The sequence below is a fragment of the Dipodomys merriami genome, unplaced genomic scaffold, assembly GCF_024711535.1.
Source record: "Dipodomys merriami isolate MVZ:Mamm:240054 unplaced genomic scaffold, mDipMer1.0.p SCAF_13, whole genome shotgun sequence".
NCBI classification, from domain to species: domain Eukaryota; kingdom Metazoa; phylum Chordata; class Mammalia; order Rodentia; family Heteromyidae; genus Dipodomys; species Dipodomys merriami.
Window position 1 is genome coordinate 19,444,042 of NW_027202604.1, and position 22,961 is coordinate 19,467,002.

The following is a 22,961-nucleotide window of genomic DNA, read 5'->3' on the forward strand; positions in this document are numbered from 1 at the left end:
TTAATTTCCTTTTCAATATTATTTAAAAAGGTAACTACCCCATCTGATAGAACTTTGGATTAGCAAATGACCAAAATTAGGATAAAGAATTAGCATAACTTGACAAACATGGAAAATGTAACATCTAACTGGCCTCTTCATCATCAGTGGGGGTACCTTTCAAGAAACAATGAAAATCTGGGTACTGGTGGCTCACAGCTATAATCCTAGCTACTCAGGAGTTTGAGATCTGATGATCAAAGTTCAAAGCCAGCCCAGGCAGAAAAGTCCATGAGACTATTATCTCCAATTTAAAAAATTACCAAAAAAGCCAGAGGTGGAGCTGTGATTCAAGGGGTAGAACACTAACCTGTAAACCTGAGTTCAAGCCTTAAGACCCATTGGCCCTTAAACAAAATAGAAACAATGAAAAGATCTTAAAGATCTTTTGTCTGTTTTGGAGAGGAATCTATGAAAGGTGATAGACCTATCTTCATAAGCTTTGATGCAGGAATTTCATATTAACAAGTCTTTTATATAACAGGAAGCTTCATATATCTAAATTGCAACTTGATGCTAAAAAAAAGACAGTAATTAATATCAAGTCCCAAGGCCCCACGAATACCAAGTCACTCAAAAACATACCATAAATATCTACCCTATTAATATATTTGGTAATAAAGCATTCCTATACTTAAGACAATAAGTAGAAAATGAAATCCAGCTCGCATTTGTTGGATTTAAAGTGATCTTAAGCTTACAACAAATTAAAGTTATTTAATTCAAGTGAGGCAATATTGATTTATTAGTCAAAATTTTTACTCATGCTATTATCTTGGGTCTAGTAATAATCACAATGACTAATAACATCAACTCTCACAAGACATTTTACATGAACTCAATTATTTCTTCAACACAACAATGCTATGAAATAAGTACTATTATCATCTCTACTTTTCCAGTAAAGATACTAATATCCACTGGGGTTATGTATCATATAGAGCCACATGACATCTGGGTTAACCTATACTTGGTCCATCTCTTCATAATAACCAAGGGGGATTTTATTTTAATTACCAAGGAAGATAGAGTACAATAGCCTGCACAATTTTTGTCTTAGAACCACAGATTTCCACAATTCTATTAATACTGGCAAAGCTCTGGATCTTTCCTGATATTCCTAATATTATCAGTTTATTTGCACACAAAGTAAGCTAATTGGTCCTAAGATCATTTTAAATATTTCCCAGTATAGCAGAATTGCGTAAGGAGAAATAAATAATGTAAAGAGTTGACAGTTCTACTTTACAGAAAATAGCAGGCGGAGAAAATAGACTACACAATTCCATTGGATTATTAGTATTTGTAGAAGTAACAGTAGTATGATGAATTATTGGCATAGTGATACATTAACAATGCACATAACAAGTTATAGTGATACACAGTGATACATACATAGTGACACACTAATAATTCAATAAGTTTAATTCAGATTCTAATGTGAAGAATTATTGCTTTCTTTAAATGAACCTGTAATGTTTCTTTTCTCTCCACTAGATAGAAACCTTGAAGTTATTAGGCTATTGAACAACCAGGAAATCCCATGCACTGCCTTATTTATCAGTGCTTAGAGTCAAATTACAGGAAGTTTCTTGTAGTAGCTTAGAGGATTTTCCAAATTGTTTACAACTGTAATTATAGAATTCCACAAAATTGATTCTCAAGAAGTCTCTATTTATGACAAGTTATAAATATCTCATCAGAGAAACTAGGCACAAAAGATAGATTTTTAAGAATTTACCACCTTCAGAATCAGAGTGTACCTTTATTCTTGGCTTACTGCCCTCCCACCCTACACCCTACCGCAACACACACACACACACACACACACACACACACACACACACACACACACACACACACACACACACACACCTACTATTAGGGCTGGAACCTAGGGCCTCACAGTTTCACTTGGCCTTTTTGTTTATAGTTGGCACTATACCACTCAAGCCATCTTGGCATACTCTTGCAAGGCAGTTGACATAAAATGCTATTTTAGGGAGAAACCAGTCCTTGGGATTTCATGGTGAAGCTGAACCACCATTATGAATATCAATTAAAATCTTCAGAACATAGGAAGAAGTTAAAACTAATCATGACTCACAGGCTTTATCCTGACTGTAAAGTCTTTCATTCTTCCACTTTTGTAGACTTCATAGCAATCTTCCAACCAGAATTCACAGAACCAGATATTTTTAAGAGAATCAATTTTCAGGTCCTCAACTTCCTTCCTAAAATTGATCAGAGAATGCACCTGCAGTGGATGAGTCATGAGGATGACAATCTGTTTAAAGAGCTTGCCTTTTCATCTGTAAGCCATTGTCAAAGAATACATTGCTCCTAAGAAAAAGTCCCATGAGAGCAAAGCAAAAAGGGAATCAATAAGAAACGCCGACTGAGATGTTACCTTATTTCTCCCAGCAGCAAACTCATCTTAGTCCTTCTCACCATATCTAGCAACCTATTTTAGACTGAAAACTCAGAAGTTAAATGACAGGATGGTGAAGGGCCAAAAGGAAATTTATTTGAATACAAAAATTCAATCTAAAAGAAACTAAGCCTTAGCAACTTTCCTACCTGATTAGCTGATTGATTTAACAAAGTTTTCAAAAGAGATTATATGGTATATATTTTTAATAAGCTCAATGAGCTAAACCCAGTGGCAAGGTTTTGATGGACTATATTTCAAGTATATGATAAAGGAAAAGGATCTTGCTTAAAAAAATCATATAAGCAGTGTATATGTATGCTTTCCTAACTCTGACTCTACCACGCTCAACATAGTGCTTCTAAGAGAAAGAGTAACAAGAATTTATAAAACTTTGGTAAGCTTTGAGTGCATGCCTTCAGTGAATGAGCATAGCAATATCTTTTTCAGGTCAGTTTTTCCTTTCAACAAAATTGAAGAATTAATTGAGTTGTCAGAAGATGAATCACAAATAATAATTTGATGAGAAATCACTATGTGACTTTTGGCATAAGCCAGGTAAAGGAGTTTCTAAAAGTTCAATGACATGACAATCTCTCCAATCTCATTTGTTTATTGTGTGAGAAAGATGCTTGTATCTAGAAAAAAAATGTTGAAATTGCACAAAATCCTGTCTTGTTTCTGAATTAAATAATATTTATTGATAAAACAATTTTTCAGAAATCTTTCTGTCCATCTCCTTAATATATAAAGTTATAACAAATATTGCTTTTTTTCACAGAGTTTGAACTCAAAGCTTCATACTTGCCAGGCCACTTTAGCCATGTCACCAGATCCTTTTTGGACTGGTTATTTTTGAGACCGGTTCTCATTTTATGCTGGGGTTAACTGGGCTATAAAATGTCTATTCCTACCTTCCCTGTAGCTTAGATTGGCAGGCTATACAACCACATGCAGCCATTGCTTGAGATGGAAGGAATCTCACAAGCTTTTATTGCCTGGTCTGATGCCCTGAACTCTATCTCCCAAGTATCTAGGATTATAGGCTTGAATTGCTGCACCCAGTAAGTGTATATATAAATGTATATTTTATAATTATGTTGAACAATAGTTATTAAATATTTAATATGATTATTAAGTATTATTTGTATTAAATATTATTGAATATTAAATATATGGTTTTAATCATAGTAAGCAAAATTCAATCCTGATTACTTTTGAAACACAGGCATATATATAGTTGGGGATTTAAAAATGTTTAATATTCTGAGTCTTTATGACAAACAATAAAATCTTTTAAGCATATTACATTGATAAAAACCCTGTGAGACAAGTAAGTAAACTATGAGTTAAACAAAAAATAGAATGATATAAAATCTACACACACACACACACACACACACACACACACACACACACGTTATTACTTTTTTCTTTAAACTCACACATGTGTGTGACAGTGTATATACACATATTGAGGGTTATTTTTGTTTTTGTATTTTTGAAATAAGGTCTCACTAAGTAGCTCAGTTTATCTCAAACACATGATCCTGTGCCTCCACCACCTAGGTACTAGGATTAAAGGTATGCACTATTATGCCCATGTTATCTATCTATCTATCTATCTATCTATCTATCTATCTATCTATCTATCTATCTATCTATCTATCTATACACACACACACACATATGTTTTTCGTTTTTTTTGTCGGTCATGGGGCTTGAACTCTGGGCCTGGGCGCTGTCCCTGCGCTCTTCAGCTCAAAGCGAGTGCTCTACCACTTGAGCCACAGCACCACTTCCGGTTTTCTAGTGGTTTATTGGAGATAAGTCTCACGGATTTTCCTGCCAGGGCTGGCTTTGAACCGGGATCCTCAGATCTCAGCCTCCTGAGTAGCTAGGATTACGGGCATGAGCCACCGGCGCCCGGCTTCTTTTTATATTTTTAAGTAGACAGTGGTGATAGTTGAATCTCTGTAATATTGTGTTTGAAAAATATATACTTTAAATGTTATTTAGCCATTAAAATTTAAAATGGATTTAACATATAGCAGAAATTATGTACCTTGCAATTCTTTAAACTTGTCACGAAAAAATTGAGATTTAAAGGTTTTCACTTGAAATTCTTCAAAGTTTAGGGAGCAAAAATTAAAAATGGAGCTTTCTGCTTTGTTTTGTCTGCCTTTCAAAGTAAAAGGTATGTGATCCTGGTACCAGTCTTAATTTATCCTTTGCTCTGCTTTCCCCCTTGGAAACTGAGTTTCTGAAAAGCTGAGATCTCTAAATCATTGACTTATGAATATGATTAATTTCCCAAACAAACATGATACTAATTATTTGTTATACTATAAGACTCATTATAGGGTGTTTTTCAAATAATGATCTCCTCTAGTGCTTTTGAAATATGGTTCTAGGATTATAAAAATTCATCTTACATTCTATTTACAGACTTTTCACTTTTTAAGTCTAAAATACAAATGTGTTCTTTGATGCTGTAGCAGATTTTCAGGCATAATCCCTTTTTGAAGTGTCTTCACAAATACATTATCAAGTTCAGCATAGCACAAAAAAAAAGCCAGGAAAGAAGGAAGAAAGAAAAAAAAAGAAGAGAGGATAAAATGGTATGAGGATATCAGAAAGGGAGGTGGGTAATTTAAAACAGCAAGTTTTCTCCAAGCATGGCTCAACTGCATTACTAATTCACAACAGGATAAAAACATGAATTACTTTTCCACTTGAGAACAAAGACACCTATTATTTAGTATAAGTCTTATCTCAACAGCAGTGCTAGCCTGATTTCTCTCATGGTATTATTTCTGAGATAAATTCCTAATAAAAATAAGGGTGGGAGGGTGTTTCTCAAGCTGTGATCATCTCTACCAGCCCCTTAACCTCTATATGAACCTCAGTCTTCTCACCTGTAAAATGAGAGGGTTGACCTAAACCAGTTATTTGAGGAGGGGCAGAAGAGACAAAGAGGCTATGTGAGAAGAGCCAGGCCAATTAGAGATGCATTTTGGTCAAAACCAGTATGAATATCCAGATTCTCACTCAGGCACTGCCCCCATACCAATATTAAGAACTTCCGCTGTAGGAATCTGTGATGTTTCCTTAGAAGGAAACAAAAGGCAAGAAACACAACTTGGTTCAGATTAGTAATTTTATACATTCAGTTAGACACAAAGCAATGGTTAAATTCCTGATTATTAGAATAAGAAATCAGATGAAAATGTGCACTTACCCCCAGGGATGAGGATTGAAACCAGGGTCTTGTCTATTTATTTTATTTTAATCTAATTTATGTATGCATTCATTCATTTATTTTGCCAGTCCTAGGGCTTGAACTTCGGGCCTGGGTGCTGTCTCAGAACCTCTTTGTGCTCAAGGCTAGCACTCTATTACTTGAGCTACAGTGTGCCACTTCCGATTTTTTCCAAGTAGTTTACTAGAGATAAGAGGCCCACAGACTTTCCTGTTGGGGATGGCTTCAAACTTTGATCCTCAGACCTCACCCTCCTGAGTAGCTAGGATTACAGGTGTGAGACACCAGTGCCTAGTGAGAGCCTTGTTTACAATAGGCAAGCACTCTATCACTGAGCAATATCACCAGCCTACAAGGTACCATTTTTAAAGTCCCTTCTGTCAGTGAGATTCCATGATTCTTCAGCTATGGCTAGAAAGAAAACTCACTGACATCTAATTATTTCCATTTTCTACTGTCCTTTGTTTTGAGCAAGCATCACTATTTAGTTCTTGCTACCTTGAAGAGGAAGAGATAGGTGTCTGGGAGGTGAAATAGGAGACAGAAGGAGGAACATCTCTTTAGCTGCTGTGAAGTTCAAGAGCCACATTAATCTGAAGCTCTGTGGTTTTGTGATTTCATGATCCTCCCAGCTTTTTAAAAAAAATAAAAGCACATATATGAGAAAAATTTAAAGATTCTCTTTTCTCTTATCTTGAAGAATATTAAAGGATATGTGTAAAGAGGACCTAAAAAGATAAGGTTGCTAGATAAGCTGCTTTTTCTGAATCAAATGAGCTCTCAGATAAAATGGGGACTGACCTAGTGGTCAGCTGTTGGAAAGAAATTTAATCTAGCAATGACAATAGACAAAGCATGTCAGACTAAATGCTTGATCAAAAATTTGAAGTTTTTTTTCAATAACCTGGCCTTGATGTCAGTTAAAAGCAACAAATCCGGGTAAAGTCTAAATGGGAAATAAATTAAGAAAACTTCCTGCAGACTCTAGAGGGGAAAATGTGACTTTATCCACCCAATTAAGTTTTCCTCTATGTAACTTTCAAAAGTTCATGCCTTCAAGAGGTTTTCTAAATGTAATGATAAGCTGAAAGAAATGTCTGTCCCTGCATCTTCTGAGTTCTTGTCATGGCTTGGAAGAAGAGTCACTCCCATTTAGAAAGTCTTCTATATTCTTTTGGATTCCGCTTGATCTCTTTTTATCCAATTAATTACATTTCAGGAACCAAGAAGTAATTATATTAAGAACTTGGAGGCATGCCTTCAGGAATGTCACTATGACTTTCTGTTTGTTTGCTTTAAAGCAAACCAGCACTCTGAACTTAAGTTCAGATTAGTAATTTTGTGCATTCAGTCAGGCACAAAGCAATGGCTGTACTCCTGATTAAGAAATAAGATGAAAAGGACATGAAGGATGGATGTGATTCAGTATCTCCCTCCCTCCTTCCTTCCTTCCCTCCCTCCCTCCCTCCCTCTCTCTCTCTCTGTCTCTGTCTCTGTCTCTGTCTGTCTCTCTGTCTCTCCCTCCCTCCCCCCTCTCTCTCTGTCTCTGTCTCTCTGTCTCTGTCTCTCTGTCTCCTCTCTCTGTCTCTCTCTCCCTCTCTCTCTCTCCCTCTCTCTCCTTCCCTTTCTCTGCCATCCCTATTTGTTCCTCTCCCTATTTCAAGGAACGTAGTAATTTCAGGACTGTTTGTTTGAATTTAGTATAGTAACAACTTCAAAAAATGTTAGCTTATTTATTTGAGGGTCAAGGAAAATGAGAGGGGAAAAATAAAACAAAACAAAAAAGCTATATAACTTTCTGAGGACTGTTACACAGCAAAGTACAGAAGAATGATATAGATTTCTAAAGGGACTCTTTTTCTTTCCTTTAAATTTTTTTCAGTCTAATAAATGTTGATGACTATTTGCTCTAGTATTCAAAGACATAATTATGTTGAGATTTCTCCTTCACTTGTCTATTCTCACAGGCGTCTGTGAACATCTGTGTCATGTGTACAGGACTCTTCCAAAGCAGAAGGAAGCAGTCCAAAGAGGATATGCTCTCATAAAAGTTGTAAATACATTTAAGAAAGTCTCCAAAACTCATGAGCCACTTGATTTCTTAAGCAGAGTCTCTCAACACATTAACTACAATTTAAGGAAGGGAGGAGGTACGTAGAATAAAGCCAGAGGGAGAAGAAGCATAGGTGATAAGTGATTCATGGAAATCAGGTGATTAATGGAACACGGATTTTTTTAAAGTAATAAAGAGTTTCTCCCTAAGGTGGAAGACAGGAAACAACAATAGTAAATACCAATTAGTGCAAAACAGTAAAATAAGGGAGTAGAACAAAGAAACCAAGTAGGACAAAGAAATGATGAGTTCAGCATACACATTATTTAAAATACATAGAGGGGATTTGGGAACCTATCTCTTAGCAGCTACTATGGCAAAAATAAATTTGTGTTGCTTAGCTTCTTAAAAGTTACTGATAATGGGTCATTTATGGATAACAGCCTACAGCTATCCAGGTATAGGGAAGCCAGACCTGGCTTCTACTGGACCTTTCTTTCCAGAAGGAATCTGATTTATATGCAAGAATGCTCAGCTGTATAGCTCAATTCCTAAGGACACAAGCACCTGGGTTTTCACAGGGAGCACAAAGTACAGACATGACTCCCCAGAGGAATGTTCTATGTGTGAATAATGTATGTTTGCGTGCCAAAGTAAAAGCAAATTCCTATGACACATAGGCAATATAGAAACATGAGTTCTTCCAAATACCCATACATGGATGGCAACAGACAGAAATCACAACTGTACAGTGGAGACACCTAGTATATTCCATAAAAACTGACCTGTATGTATACATATAAGAGCAAAATATCACAAATCCATTCTACTACAGCAGAAGTGGTGAGAAAAATGGAAAATAAAATGAGTTGACAACTATGTATGTGTGAGTACTTTAATTAGTTTGAATACTAGTGCTCTAAGGACAAGTTTAATTAGAAGATGAGCTGATAACAGTTATGGAGATTCTTAAGGGAACTTCTGGACACATTCAAGAAATATGAAGAGTAAGTTTTGAACCAAAAAAGCCTTATTTCCCAAGAGAGTTTTTTTTCTTTTCAATTTATATGAAGCATGTGCATTTATCTACACAACTTGCATTCCCATGACCAGAAACTTAGCTCAGCTCATAATGAACTCTGAAGACAGATTCTCAAATGTATTCAGTTCTTTCACTTTGGTGTCTAATATATTCCATAAATGTCTAGGAACTATAAAAGTGGAGATATGCATGATTTGTTAAAATAACATTGCAAATAATTTGACAAAATAAAGGGGCATTATCTTCTATACAGACATTGAATAGCATTGCTCAGAATAACAGAAATGATCAGCTGATATGAAAAGGGCATGCCTGCTTCACTCAGATGTGGCTAAAAGTATAATTGCCACAAAATATTAGGAAACATGGAAGCCAAAAAAAAAATTCAGAATTAGACCATTTATCCAAAAAGGAAAAAGAAGAGGTGACAGAAGTCAATAAGAGCAGCTATGCTAGAATTCCATATTACTTTTTGAGTTCTAAGACAAACTGATAGCAGAGATAAAAATAACAGCAATTATATATGGGACACTTAGAAAGTATCAAACAGTATGTATGCATTATTTAATTTAATCTTCAGGGTGGTCTTTTTAAATAAATACGTTTCTTATCTATACTATACAAACAATAGAACTGAATGTCAAATAAGAAATTTTCCCTGAGTCTCACCCATGTACTAACAGATGGTACCAGGACTTAAAAAACAGCAGTCTGACTGTGGAAGATGCCATAATCAATACAGCCCTGGGTTGCGTAATTAAGGAAATGTCTTTAAAGAGTGTATTTTTTCCAATTTAGAAAAAAAGAAGAAGAAAAATACTAGACTCTTTTGAACTAATACCTGTTTGAATTTTAAGCACCTGGTATATTACCATTTCATTTTTCTTAAAGAAGAATAAAGGCTCAAGTTTTAATTCCTCCAAATAGTTATTCAGTTCTAGTTTTCCTAGGTATAACCTGAAATTAAATTTGAGTATAAAACAAACCTTTCCTGGGCTGGAAAGGTGGCTCAGTGGTAGAGCACTTGCCTTGCATGCATGAGGCCCTGGGTTCGATTCCCCAGCACCACATAAGCAAAAAGAAAAAAAGCCAGAAGTGACGCTGTGGCTCAAGTGGTAGAGCGCTAGCCTTGAGCTGAAGAGCTGAGGGACAGCGCCCAGGCCCAGAGTTTGGGCCCCACGACCGGACCACAAAAAAAAAAAAAAAAAAAAAAAAAAAAAAAAAAAAAACCTTTCCTAATATGCCTAAGAGATTATTGGGCAGCCAGGAACCAATAAGGAACAAGCTAACTAGTCCATCAACATGATACACTATTCTAGCAAAGCAAGATCAAAGCTAAGATTTTTAAGGCTCCTGAGATTAGGTAAAATAGAATCTTTCCAATAGTCTTCTCTTTGCTAGTAAAAATCATACTTTTCCTAATTTAATCATTGCCTATATGTAATTCTTGTTTTGCATTTCTCTCATGCATGGGATAAATGTACTTTCTCATTTAAACTTCTCCTGCAAACTATTCCCACTGTTCCCAGATCTTCTCTCCCTGTCAACATGTCTATCATCAGTAAAACACACTGGGTTCATCTTGGTGACAGAACTGATAAATCTTAAAGATAATAAACCAGACAGAACTGCACTGAGATTCTAAATTAGACAGACTAGCAGTCATCCTCACAATAATGGAATAAATAAAGCATGAACAATTAAATTAAATGACAATTTCTAAAGGGAAGTTTAATTTTCCTGTTTTTACGTAATAGTAACATTAGGCTGCCTGGTCTTCAGAAGGAATATTCCTTACAAGAGATGTATACTAAAAAACAAATTAAGACACAGGATTAAGACATAACCTACACAATGGGAGAAATATTTCCAATGACACATCTGATAAGGATTTGGCATCCAGAATATATAAAGGAGCTCAAGGCTGAACTCTAAGAAAGCAAACAATCCAGTTTAAAGATGGACTGAATGAGTAAATGGACACTTTTTAAAGAAGACATACGCATACCAAACAAATGCATGCGAACAAAAAAAAAAAGCTCAAGTTCACTAATCAGAAAAATGCATATCAAAACCCCAATGAGATAATATCTCACTCCAGTTAGAATGGCTGTAATTAAAAAGGTAATAAACAAGTACTGATGGGGATTCAGAGAAAATGGAACTCATATACTGTGGGTATTAGTGACAGTACTTACAAAAAAAAAAACCAGTGTTGAAAACACCCCCAAAAAAGTGAAAATAGAATTATCACGTGATTCAGCATGTGCACTACTAAGCATATATCCAAAGTAGGAAATGAGGTCATTATACCAAAAAGATACTTGCACTTTTGTTACATGCTAAATCACATTAAAAGCAATAGCCAAAATATGGAATCAGCCAGAGTCCCTCCACTGGATCAATGGATTTTTCCAGCAATAAAAGGAATGAAACCCTGTCATCTGCAACAATATAGACAGTCAATACATTAAGTCAAACAAATCAGACCCAGAAAGACAAATACCACATGGTCTCAGTCATTTGTCTAAGGACAAATGGAAAAATGGTCACTAAGACAGGGCAAGAACAGAAGATGAAAGACAGAAAGACAGAACAAAAACATAATAGCACTGTGTTTAGAACCAAAACACAGGGGAAAAGAGTCCCTTTAGTACAGTAGGGTAGTTATTGAGCAAGACGAACTATAATATATTTCAATATATTTCAATATAATATATTCCCAACATATAACATCAATTAATGCTTCAAGGTATGCTATACTTACCTTGATTTGATTAGAACATTGTATACATATATTGAATTATGAAAGATACCTATATAGAGTTGTACAAATTTAACAAAAACAAGACATGTATGTGTAAGGTCTTCCCTGGGCCATGTAGGTCTTGGCCCACCTCTAGCATAAGTCTCCACCCAGTACCTGCGCCAGGGCCTACATGGCTGAGGCAGACCTTACAGTATGCTTATTTTTAAATCTGTAATGTCTGGTTTATCAGCTATGATACAACTTTATCATGATATACATGTATTATTTATCTTCCACCCTATATTATGAAATGTTTTAGAGATTAAACAGTTGATAGTAATTATAAGGAACATTCTTAGTTGAACCTACTATTTGGCAAGCTCCACATATAAGATAATAGCATTCTACTTTGTGGCTAGTAGGGACATGCGAGAAGTAGGATTGAGGGGGCGGGAACAAAGAATAAGAAATAATACATTTTGAGGATAAATCAATAGTAAATATAGTATGAGTCTCTTCAACATATTGACTAGGAGTTTTAATAGATGACTATATACTATGACTATAAACTACTGGTTTAAGCACAATCTGAGATTCTAAAATTTTAGTAATTTATATGTTCTTTCAAACTCATGCTGTGTAGTGTGATGCTATCTAACACACTAAGCTCCCTTGATAGCTAGGTGTTTTAATACAAAAGAAGGTTCTTTCCTCGGTAGCTTTAAGCACTCCTAGAAGGCACCTTCCACGAACCTCTCTTGCGTTTCTGTCCAGAACTCTTGAGTAAAGCTGTCATTTCTTGTTCTATTCAAGTCAGACAACCTAGTCTCCAGGAACTAAAATAATAATAATAATAATAATAATAATAACATCTTCATTTATTCATATAGTTTTCACTGCACAGTATTATGAAGCCAATACAATTTGGAAAATAAAGAAATATTATGCAATGTTGTGTAAAAACTGAAATTTTGATACAAATAGAAGAGTCTATTACATGATAAGTACGATACACTGGTCACCTATGAGCATCTTTGAAAAATGATTTACATACAATGAGTCTTAAAAATACTCTGCCAGCCAGATATCAATGGTTCATGAAAGTGGCTCATATCTTTAGTCCTAACTACTCAGGAGACTGAGATCTGAGGATCACAGTTAAAGCCAGCTTATTTATTTATTAGAAAGGGGATTGGTATGTGTCACCAGGCCTGACTAAGAACCAACTTTTTCATTTTAATTATAAATATATTTTATAGAAAATTCAAGTGTTACTTAGGTCCCATGGTTTCCCTTATTTGCAATAACTAGTATATGTCTGAGACAAGCAGAAAAGGTCAGATAAGTTGATGTTAGGGAAATGAACCCTAAGATATGTATTCAAATGTTTCTAGCACATTTATAAGATTATTTTTTGTTGCTTTGTATGTCCCTCCCCCATGGTACAACCCCTGCTCTCACTGTATTTGAGGTTGGTATAATTTGTGGAGTGGAAGGGAAAAAACTAATCGTTTAAATAGGGATACAGGTGGATCCATTGCAGGAATGAGATGTACAAGTTGTTATGTGGAAAAATGAACTTTACAACTTTGGTGGAGGGGGAGGTGAAGGGGGGAGGATGGGAAGGGGAAACAAAGGAGGAGGCTTCGATGCTTGATAAGAAATATACTCATTATCTTGCCCATGTAATTGTAACCCCTCTGTACAGTATTTTCACAATAAAAATAAAAATTTAAATTAAAAAAAAGAAATTTCAAGTGTTTTCCTTAAAATATAATCTAATTTATTAAGAAAGAGGTAACCTGCAGAGTGAGACCTCCACAGGTTCAACCAAATAAATATGTGATGAAATATCAGTCAGAAAAAAATTGCATTTTAGGGGCTGGGAAGTTGGCTCAGTGGTAGAGCGCTTGCCTTGCATGCCTGAGGCCCTGGGTTCGATTTCTCAGCACCACATAAGCAAAAAGAAAAAAGCTGGAAGTGGTGCTGTGGCTCAAGTGGTGGAGCGCTAGCCTTGAGCTGAAGAGCTGAGGGACAGTGCCCAGGCCCAGAGTTCAGGCCCCATGACCGGACCCCCCCCCCAAAAAAAGAAAAAAATTGCATTTTATACAGAACTTTTTTTTGTCATTATTCTCTTAACAGTTCACTATAAAAACTGTTTGCACCCCATTTACATTATTTGGTATTAGAAATAATCTAGAGATAAAATATACTGAAATATGTACACAGGTTACATGCTAACACACTAATTTACATAAGATACTTAAGCCTCTGTGGATTTGGGTATCTGCAGAGGTCCTAGAACCAATTCCCCATGGACCCTGAGAGACAACTGTACTTTCTCTCATCAGACACTAGAAAATAGATAGGATTAGGTCTTCAAAGAGACTAAACTAACAATTCTCTTAAGCTCTAAATTCTCTGCTAAGGCTGGGTTTTAATTCTTAAAAGAAGAGCTGCTATTTAGATTTTTTCTTTTCAAGAAAAACAATATATGTAATTATAGGCTTATGCTTATATTTGTGGAATAAATTATGAATAAAGAAAACATCATCAAGAAGCTGATTTTCACCAGTATAAAGATGGAATATTCCAACAATGCCAGTTGGATATATATAGTAACAACTGCAATTTAAATTAATGTATTAAAATATTTGAAGAGAACAAATTTACGTTTTTATCTTCAAAATGAAATTCAATCGTTACTATTAACATATAAAATGAAATAAAGTAAAATACACATTGATCGTGTTGAGAAATACTAGAGTTTCTTAGGACACATCTTTACAGAGCAACTTAACTAAGGTTCAAAAGCTAGCTTTTCTTCTTTGTGCCTTAACCTTACCAAATGCCACAATTGTCAAGACATGTTTATAAAAACTCTAAAGATTAGAATGTTACAAATACCTTCTAGTTTGTTTATATATTCTAGTAATCAGCATATAATATCCCTGAGCTTTTTCATTCAAGGCTAGCACTCTAGCATTTTGAGCCACAGGGCCACTGTTGTTTTCTGGTGGTTATTTGGAGATAAGAGTCTCCAGACTTTCCTGCCCAGGCTGGCTTCCAACTATTATCCTGAGATCATAGCCTCCTGAGTGGCTAGGATTACAGGCATGGCCCACTGGCACCCAGCTTCAGACATTCTGTTTCTTTTTTTTTTTTTTTAATAACATTTTTATTGTGAAAATACCGTACAGAAGGGTTACAATTACATGAGCAAGCTAATGAATACAACTCCCCACCTCCCCGCTACCAAAATTGTAAAGTCCGGTTTTTGACATAGCATCTTGTACATCTCATTGTTGCAATGGGTCCACCAGTATCCCTATTTAAACAATTTGTTTTTTTCCCTTCCCCTCCCCAAATTATACCAACATCAAATATAGTGAAAATAGGGGTTATACTGTGGGGGAGGGACATACAAAGAAACAAAAAAAATCACCTTATAAATGTGTTAGAAACAATAGCGAGAAAGAAAAAGCCATTTGTGTCCTTATCTTGGGGTTCACTTAGCTTAACATCATCTGTTTCTATCTCTATATAACTTGGCCAGCTTAAGTAGGACAACAGAAAACACATTCTTAGGTACAAAAATCTGAAAATATTTCTTTCAGGGTATAATGACCTGATAGATATCTGAAGATCAAGGCAGGAATAAGGATTTATTAGCCTAAACCACACAGGACTTATATATTATGGCCTGCAGGACAGAGCTATTAAATGATTTCATAAGCCGAATATAAAAGGGGAAACGTTTCACCAACTGTGGTCAAATGTAATTGTTGCTGCAGTAGATTAAAGGCCCCAGAAGTACCCTTACTTATGTCAGTGACCAAAATGTCACCCTGGATAATTTTGTTCTTCATGGGCAATATCTCCAAAGTGTTAGATATATGAAAATGTAGCCAGAACCAAGGTAGGAAGTTTAGTCTGCTGTCATCATTGAAATGGATAAGCATGTCTGACATTAAAAAAAAAAAAAAATCTTATCTTTGTTCCTCATCAACAAGGCATTGGCAGAATTCTTATTTACAGATCAGATTAGGAAACATAGGAATGTATTTTCATATTCCCATATGTTCTCAATGTTCAATCAAATATAAAATTATCCAAGAAGTTGATATTGAGTTCATGAATCATTTTACTTCTTGCCACCTCTTAGTGACAGAAGAAAAAAAAAATGTGTTAAGCTCAAATCAATCATACAGTGCTTGTTAATATAGCTATTGGTATCTTTCAGGGAGAATAACTTATATAAACAGGAAATTATTTTGTGATTTTTTATGTCATTTCTGCTTCTGTAGTTGCATGCCCTAAGTTTTATTCTATTTGCCATATAGCTAAAGGATTACTCTTTCTAAACTCAGAAAAATCACATGGGATAGAAATATTTTTTTTCAGTTTTTAAAAAAATTTTTTTTTAATTTTTTATTGTGAACATACTGTACAGAGGGGTTACAATTACATGGGCAAGATAATGAGTACATTTCTTATCAAGCATTGTAGCCTCCTCCTTTGTTTACCCTTCACATCCCTTCCCAGCCTTCCCCCACCCCCCTCCCACCTGGGATAGAAATAATTCTTAAAATAAAAGTGTGTTGATATTTACTTTCTAATATATTATTTACATTTTATGTGTTATGTAAAAAAGTTCTTAGCACATACCTCAAATTCCTAAAATTTTGATCATTCCTGAGTAATAGGATCAATGGTCATTACCTCTCTCCCGCCCTTTTTCCCTTCTTGCCTCCTTCTTGCCTTCTTCTTCCTCCCTTCCTTTTCTTTTCTTTTCCTTTCCCTTCCTTTCTTTTCTTTTCTTTCCTTTTCTTTCCTTCTTCCTTTCTACCCTTCTTCCTTTCTACTTTTTCTTCCTTCTTTCTTTCTTTTTTGCCTTCTTGCTGTGGGGCTGGGAATCAAACTCAGTCTCTGTGCATGCTAGGCAAGTGCTCTACTACTGAACTACAATCCTTTCCCTTTTTACCTCATTTTCTCTTGCTCAGCATGGAATAATTTTCTACCGAGGGGAAAGAAAGGAATACTGTTGCACCATCACATCTGCTGCAGAAGAACAATTAGGAAGAAAATATCTTAATATTAAATTAATAATAAAGAGCCTGCTGTGTCTTCTGGTTGTCACTGCTCCTCCCTCTCCTGAACATTCCTCTGAGCCAAGCCATGAGTGTTTCTCAGGATTGAGTATCCACCCCTCTACCACTAACCAAAGTGCCTCCACTCTCCTAGAGCCAGTTTCCCCTTCTAGCTTGTGAAGCTAAGAGCGGTAGTTAGCTTAAAAAACAAGTCAAAAAGAGGCAAAAGAGAGAGCATCAAAAGCTCTCAGTACAGGTTATCAAATAGAGAACCCATTAAACTCAGTTGCCTATTGTCACCAATCTCAGGTAACCTTGGAAATCTTTAGACTGACGAAATATCTTATAGCTTCTACTAAGCTTTAAAAAAAAAAAAGTAATTTACCTTATAAACTGAAAGCAAAAGGCAGATAGCAAGTATGAGACTCAAACACCACTTCTGAATTAGACTTAGCCACTGGTGTGCCAGAGCAGTCTCCTATAGGTTTACTTCCAATTACTAAGGAATCTTGCAAGTAAGATGGTAAACATGGACATTATTAAAAATTAAGTTATATAATCATATAAGTTATGATTGTAAATTATTATTTAAAAGTAACACATATGCAAAGTAAACATGTTATTATTATCTATACTATTTAAGATTACTAATACCTATTGTATCTGTAGACTGGAAATCCTATATAACATAATGCCATATGCATCTCTTCCCAATTCTATTTTCAATAAACTCACTTGATCACTTGAAATCAGCCAAATCCACAAATCATACAAATCAAGATTTGATAATGTTTTGTTGACTTGAGAGTCATGGAAAAGAAGTAGAATAAAGTATGCCATGTCTTAGCTGAAACACTTCTAATAGTAACAACTAAACATATATTTGAGGATTTATTCTTCCAGAGTTAAAACTAGTAAGTATATAACATTTATGAAAGAATGACACTTGTTAATAAATTGCAAAACATCAAGTAGTTATTTACATAAGAGTTTGATAAAAGTATTTGAGAGTCTATAGATTATATGGAACTTACGATAAAGAGTAACTACTATTATCTGTCAATTATATGCCACACAACCATGATACCAGTCAAATTTACAATGAATGCACACAGGCAAAGGAACAATATATTTTCCTAGAGTGACAGTTGTTAAACACTTACCAGCCCACTACTAAGGTATAGCTCTTGTTTTAAACTACAACAAGGAAGCCAGAGATGTGAGAACCTTCAACTCATCTTCAAAGCACTAAAGTTGGGTTGTAAAGGCTTAATTTTTATGGAGTCTACTCAAGTAGATAATTATATTTAATTATACTACAGCCAGGTGCCAGTGGCTCATGCTTGTAATTCTAGCTACTCAGGAGGCTGAGATCTGAGGTTCGCTGTTCAAGGCCAGCTTGGACAGAAAAGTCCCCATGAGACTCTTATCTCCAAATAACCACTCAAAAACTAGAAGTGGTGCTGTGGCTCAAGTGATAAAGTGCTAGCCTTGAGCACAAAGAGGCTCCGAGACAGCACCCAGTCCTTGAGTTCAAGCCCCTTGTCCAATAAATAAACAAATATACTACAAACAAGTATACAATACTACCATCAAGTACACAAATAAATTTACTATATAAAAGTACAAATTAGGATAAGTCACAATAGCTTTGTATCATTCAGAAAATCCCTGAGGATATACATACAAATATGATATGGCTCATCAAAGATAGCTGAGCAGAGAGGACAAACACATAAGCCAGTAATATTAGAAAACTGTTACTAGTAGGTACAAAGTTCTGTGAAATGACTAGTGAGAAGCCCTATGAACCTAGACTCTACGTTTTGGCTAATGGCACCAATATTTAAGTCTAAGCAAACAAGAGAAAAGGAATATCCTAGAGAGAAAGGATAATCTGGGAAGTACAATAGACAAGAAGAACAATGCTAGAATCAGATGTCCTGGACTCAAACCCAGCCTCCTCCAAATCTCTAACTATGAATTTGGGCAGGTTAAATTGGCTTTTCTATGATACCACTTCAAAAATAATTTTTTATCTGCAAAAATAATTTTTTAATGGAAAGAGTACATCTTGGCTGACAGCTTTCATTGTAGTGAGGATCAAATGAGAGAACATATGTAAAACTTTTATTTAGCACAGTGTTTGGTTCATCAAAGCTCTTCAACAAATGTTACCTACTGCTGTGATTGTTGTTACTGCTACTCTGGAGTATTGAAAAGCCAAACTCTGAGAGGTGGAGGCAGGCAGAGGGATGGGGTAGACTAAATCCAAGACAGAGGGAAGAAAATAAACAACCAACAGGAAGAACATGCTGGGGCCAGTTAGCAGTGCAGAGGCACTAAAACTTCCCTGGAGGCCCAGCTCAGGCAGAAGGACAGCGGATAGGATAGGCAGACTAGAAGGAGCCTCTGACAAATGGATTCAAATATATACCCATTCCTGATCCTATTCTGAGACAAAATGAAATAGAGTCTTAGGATGATTTTGTCCTTTTTCTCTTAACAGGTACTGTAAATTTTGCCTCTGATATATTTGTGAAAAACCAATACGAAAATGATAAATCAGGTGATATTACACATATTCATCAGTACCTTAATTGTTGTTAAACACTAACAACACCTAAAATTGATCTGTACCAAGATTTACTACACTGAGAAAAAAAAATTCTACCTAGAAAAGAGCATATGATAATTAAGAAGAACGACCATGGATTTGCAGCAATGTAAGGCTTATGAACAAGATTTAAACTCTTCCCTGAGGGAATAACTGGGTGATGTTTATTCTGTAGATGAACAATGTGATTATAACAATGGAAAAGACTGATGAGATTTTTTACTGTGGGAGTTTGATTTAGCTCAGCTATACCTGGTAACAGAAGGATGCAGACCTGAGCACTACTCGAAAATTCTTTGCAAGTGGTAACTGATGCACATCTTCAGTGACCTGAAAAATAGACTGCAAATCAAGTAGGCATATTAGGCAGCTACAAATCAGAATTTAACAAACAATATCAAGTTAAATAAAAGTGAATTCAGCCAAATTAGAAATAAAAAGGTACAAAGAGAAACACACTTATATCATGCATAAGGGAATAACTTTTTTCTTTTGTGGTCTTTTGGACTTACAGGCTATTATTTGCATCTAGTGGATAATTTTTAACAATCTCTCTTGTCCAGGAAATAAAGAATCACCTAGTCTGTCTCAGTAACACACAAACAAAAAACAAGACAAAATTAGTTATGTAGACCTTGCTATTTAAAATATAGAGGTATCACCTGAGAGCTTGTTATAACCAGACCCTAGACACACTTTAAGTTTCCTAAACAGAATCTGCATTTTTTGTTTTTCATTTTTGATAATCATATGTTAATAATACAAGGATGTCTCACTGTGAATTCCCTAGAATATACAGTACCTCTAATAGAATCTACATTTTAAACAAAATTCCTTTAAGTAGAAGGAGCAATGTTCTTCAAGGTTCATTCACTAATTCAATTAAAAAAAAAACCACTTAAAATTTGTAGGGTCCAACGTGGTACGTGAAGAATATTATTATTTAAATTAACTTAAAATTAAGGGACTTGCTTGCATTACGCACGTTTTACGTGCTCACTTAGTACATGTGGCTAGTATCCACATATGCATTTTCATCATCGCCAACGATTTCTTATATAACAAACAGGGACTTCCCCTGATGGTACTGAAAAGCACTAACCCCTTTATGACTACAAATTAACTAAAAGCATGACTATTGCCATTTCTGTCTCTATCTTTGCTATGATATATTTCATGTTGTAGCCGTCTTGGAATCCAGGAAGGACAGGATTGACCAATAACATCTTTATACAGAGGGATGGAGAAAACTGTACTCAAAGGAAGAGCATACTCTCTACTACAGATCATACAGCAGGCAACAATTACTTGTTTATCCTGACCAGATTGTTCTTGTTAAGTAATGGCAATAATAATAACTTCTGCATAACCACTCCAAAAACCAAGACTAAGATAATGATCAATGAGGTTATACCTGTAACTAGGACTGTTTAGGAAAAAAACTTTTTATATTTAAATCAAAGGCTCATGCCTGTACTCCAATGATAGGCTTAAGTGATTACTTTGCCTTTTCCCTACCCAATCCCGCGGTCTGTTATAAACCTCCTTTCTCTGCCTTTAACCATTGCAAGTCTCTTTAGGTGGCCTGTTGAAAAAAGTGGTTGGACCTAATACCTAGACACCTGGAACTGGACCTGCAGCCTAAAACACTGGTTTCACTTTCTAGTGGTAGAAAGGCAGATAAACAATGTACAGGATTGGTAGCTACATTCAATACTAAGTGCAAAAAAAAAAAAAAAGGAGGAAATGCTGGCATCTATGACTCATGACTGTTAACCTAGCTCCTCAGAAGGCTGAGATCTGAGGATTAAGGGTTGAAGACATCCTGGGAAGGAAAACCCATGAGACTCTTCATTCCAATTAATTCCAAAAGAGCCACAAGTGGAGCTGAGGCTCAAGTGGTGAAGTGCTAGCTAGCCTTGAGCACAAAAGCTCAGGGACAATGCTCAAGCCCAGAAATCAAGCCCAAGGTATTGGCACACATACATGCTCAAACATACACATACACACACATGCACACATACACACACATATACAAAATAGCATAGTCTTACAGGGATCAGGAAGATGGGGAGAAAGAGAGACACACACACACACAGACACACACACAGTGATTTTAAATAAAGTGGGTCTGATAGTCCTTTTGAGAAAGTTAAATTGAAGGTGAACTTTGGTGGCTCACACCTGCAATCCTGCTACTCAGAAGACAGAGATCTGAGGATCTTGGTTGAAGGCCAGCCAAGGCAGGAAAGTCCATGAGACACTTTTCTACAATTAACCACCAAAAAAGGCTGGAAATGGAGCTGTGGCTCAAGTAGCAGAGTGCTAACCTCGGGTAAAAAAAACCTCACGTACAGTGCCCATGCCCCAAAGTCAAGCCACAGAACAGGCCAAAGAAAAGAAAAGAAGAAAAGAGAAAAGAAGAGGAGAGAGGAAAAAAAGAAGAAAAAGAAAAGAAAGGAAAGGAAAATAAAGAAAACAAAGTTATATTAAACAAAAGGTAGTTATGAGCCAGGGGAAAAGTCTTACAAAGAGGAACTTCTGTGCAAAGGACTGAGGATAGGCATGTTTGAAAGAAGTTACAACTGAATAAAAAGGTAAGAAAACAGTGAGCTGAAAATTATAGTTAGGGAAAAGGGTCTCTGTATCATTTAAGGGACTTGGATTAAAATTACAAGTCATTGGAGTGGGTTTTTTCATATATGTATATAATTTATTTTTATTAACTACTTGTGCAAAGGGGTCTCAATTGCAGAAGTCAAGTTATGATTTTGATGCATCTTGATCAATGTCACCCCTTACATCATTCTCTCCCATCTCTCCCCACACTTCCTGGAGTGTTTTGAGCAGAGATGTGACATGCTTCAACATGATCTCAAAAGTTACTCTAATTCAACACAAACTAACTATACACAAAATCTCTATGTTGCATGTTTGTTTTAACTTGAGGTCATGTATCTGTGTGGTAAGATGATACAGAACTCCACCAGCAAAAAAAAACTTTGTTTACGAGCTTTGGTAACTACCAGACACTGGTTAATGATACACAAACCAAACTCATTAAAATTTATCCCTGTAAAATTCAGATACCTTTTCAGAGGCTCCATTATTATGCCAAGTCACAGGTCATACAGGTTTCTACCCAGTATCTGGCGGATTCTGGAAAGTTGTTATAAACACTCTTTGCAAATCCGGAAGAATGCAAATTAGAACTGCTCACTTGCCTAAAAGGTGGAATTGCATATGTGTCTCAACCTCAATGTTTGTGGACTACTTTATTACTAACTTTCATATATTTCTTGAAGATCAGAAATCTGTTACTTTCAATTTCTTTAAAACAACCTTATGAAAATTGGTTTCACCTACTCTATTTATCATCCCAATTAAATGCTAAAGCTTTAGAAATCAGAGTACAGGTTTATGGGTTTCAAGTTTGTTGTTCAGAGTTCCCAGAAATAATGACACACTTTACCCACAAGTAAGAATGTTCTTATTCTATAGGTAATTCAACAACAGTTCCATGAACTACAGGTCAATGCAACCTGTCAACAAAATGCCATCAACAGCCTCAAGGCCTGTGTGCAGTTAGATAGCCACAAGAAAGTTATAGGAAACAAGTATTCCAAAAATGACTGAGAGCCACTGCCTGCAATTTATTCCCTAGGGACCACCACCAAC

General features: G+C 35.6%; 1 protein-coding gene across 13 annotated transcripts in view; it reads right to left on the reverse strand.

Annotated features, from left to right (window-relative positions):
* Positions 1–22,961, reverse strand: part of Fhit (fragile histidine triad diadenosine triphosphatase) — a 1,320,449-nt gene that overhangs the window by 1,120,333 nt on the left and 177,155 nt on the right. For 4 of the 13 annotated variants that reach the window (XM_070018848.1, XM_070018838.1, XM_070018843.1 and 1 more), the window contains one exon: positions 19,536–19,625. The exons of 8 other annotated variants lie outside the window; for them this stretch is intronic. The gene's annotated coding sequence lies outside the window, so the exon portion shown is untranslated. Of the gene's footprint in view, positions 1–2,146; positions 2,274–19,535; positions 19,626–22,961 lie in introns of all 13 variants that reach the window. One more of the 13 variants, XM_070018844.1, reaches the window with a different exon arrangement.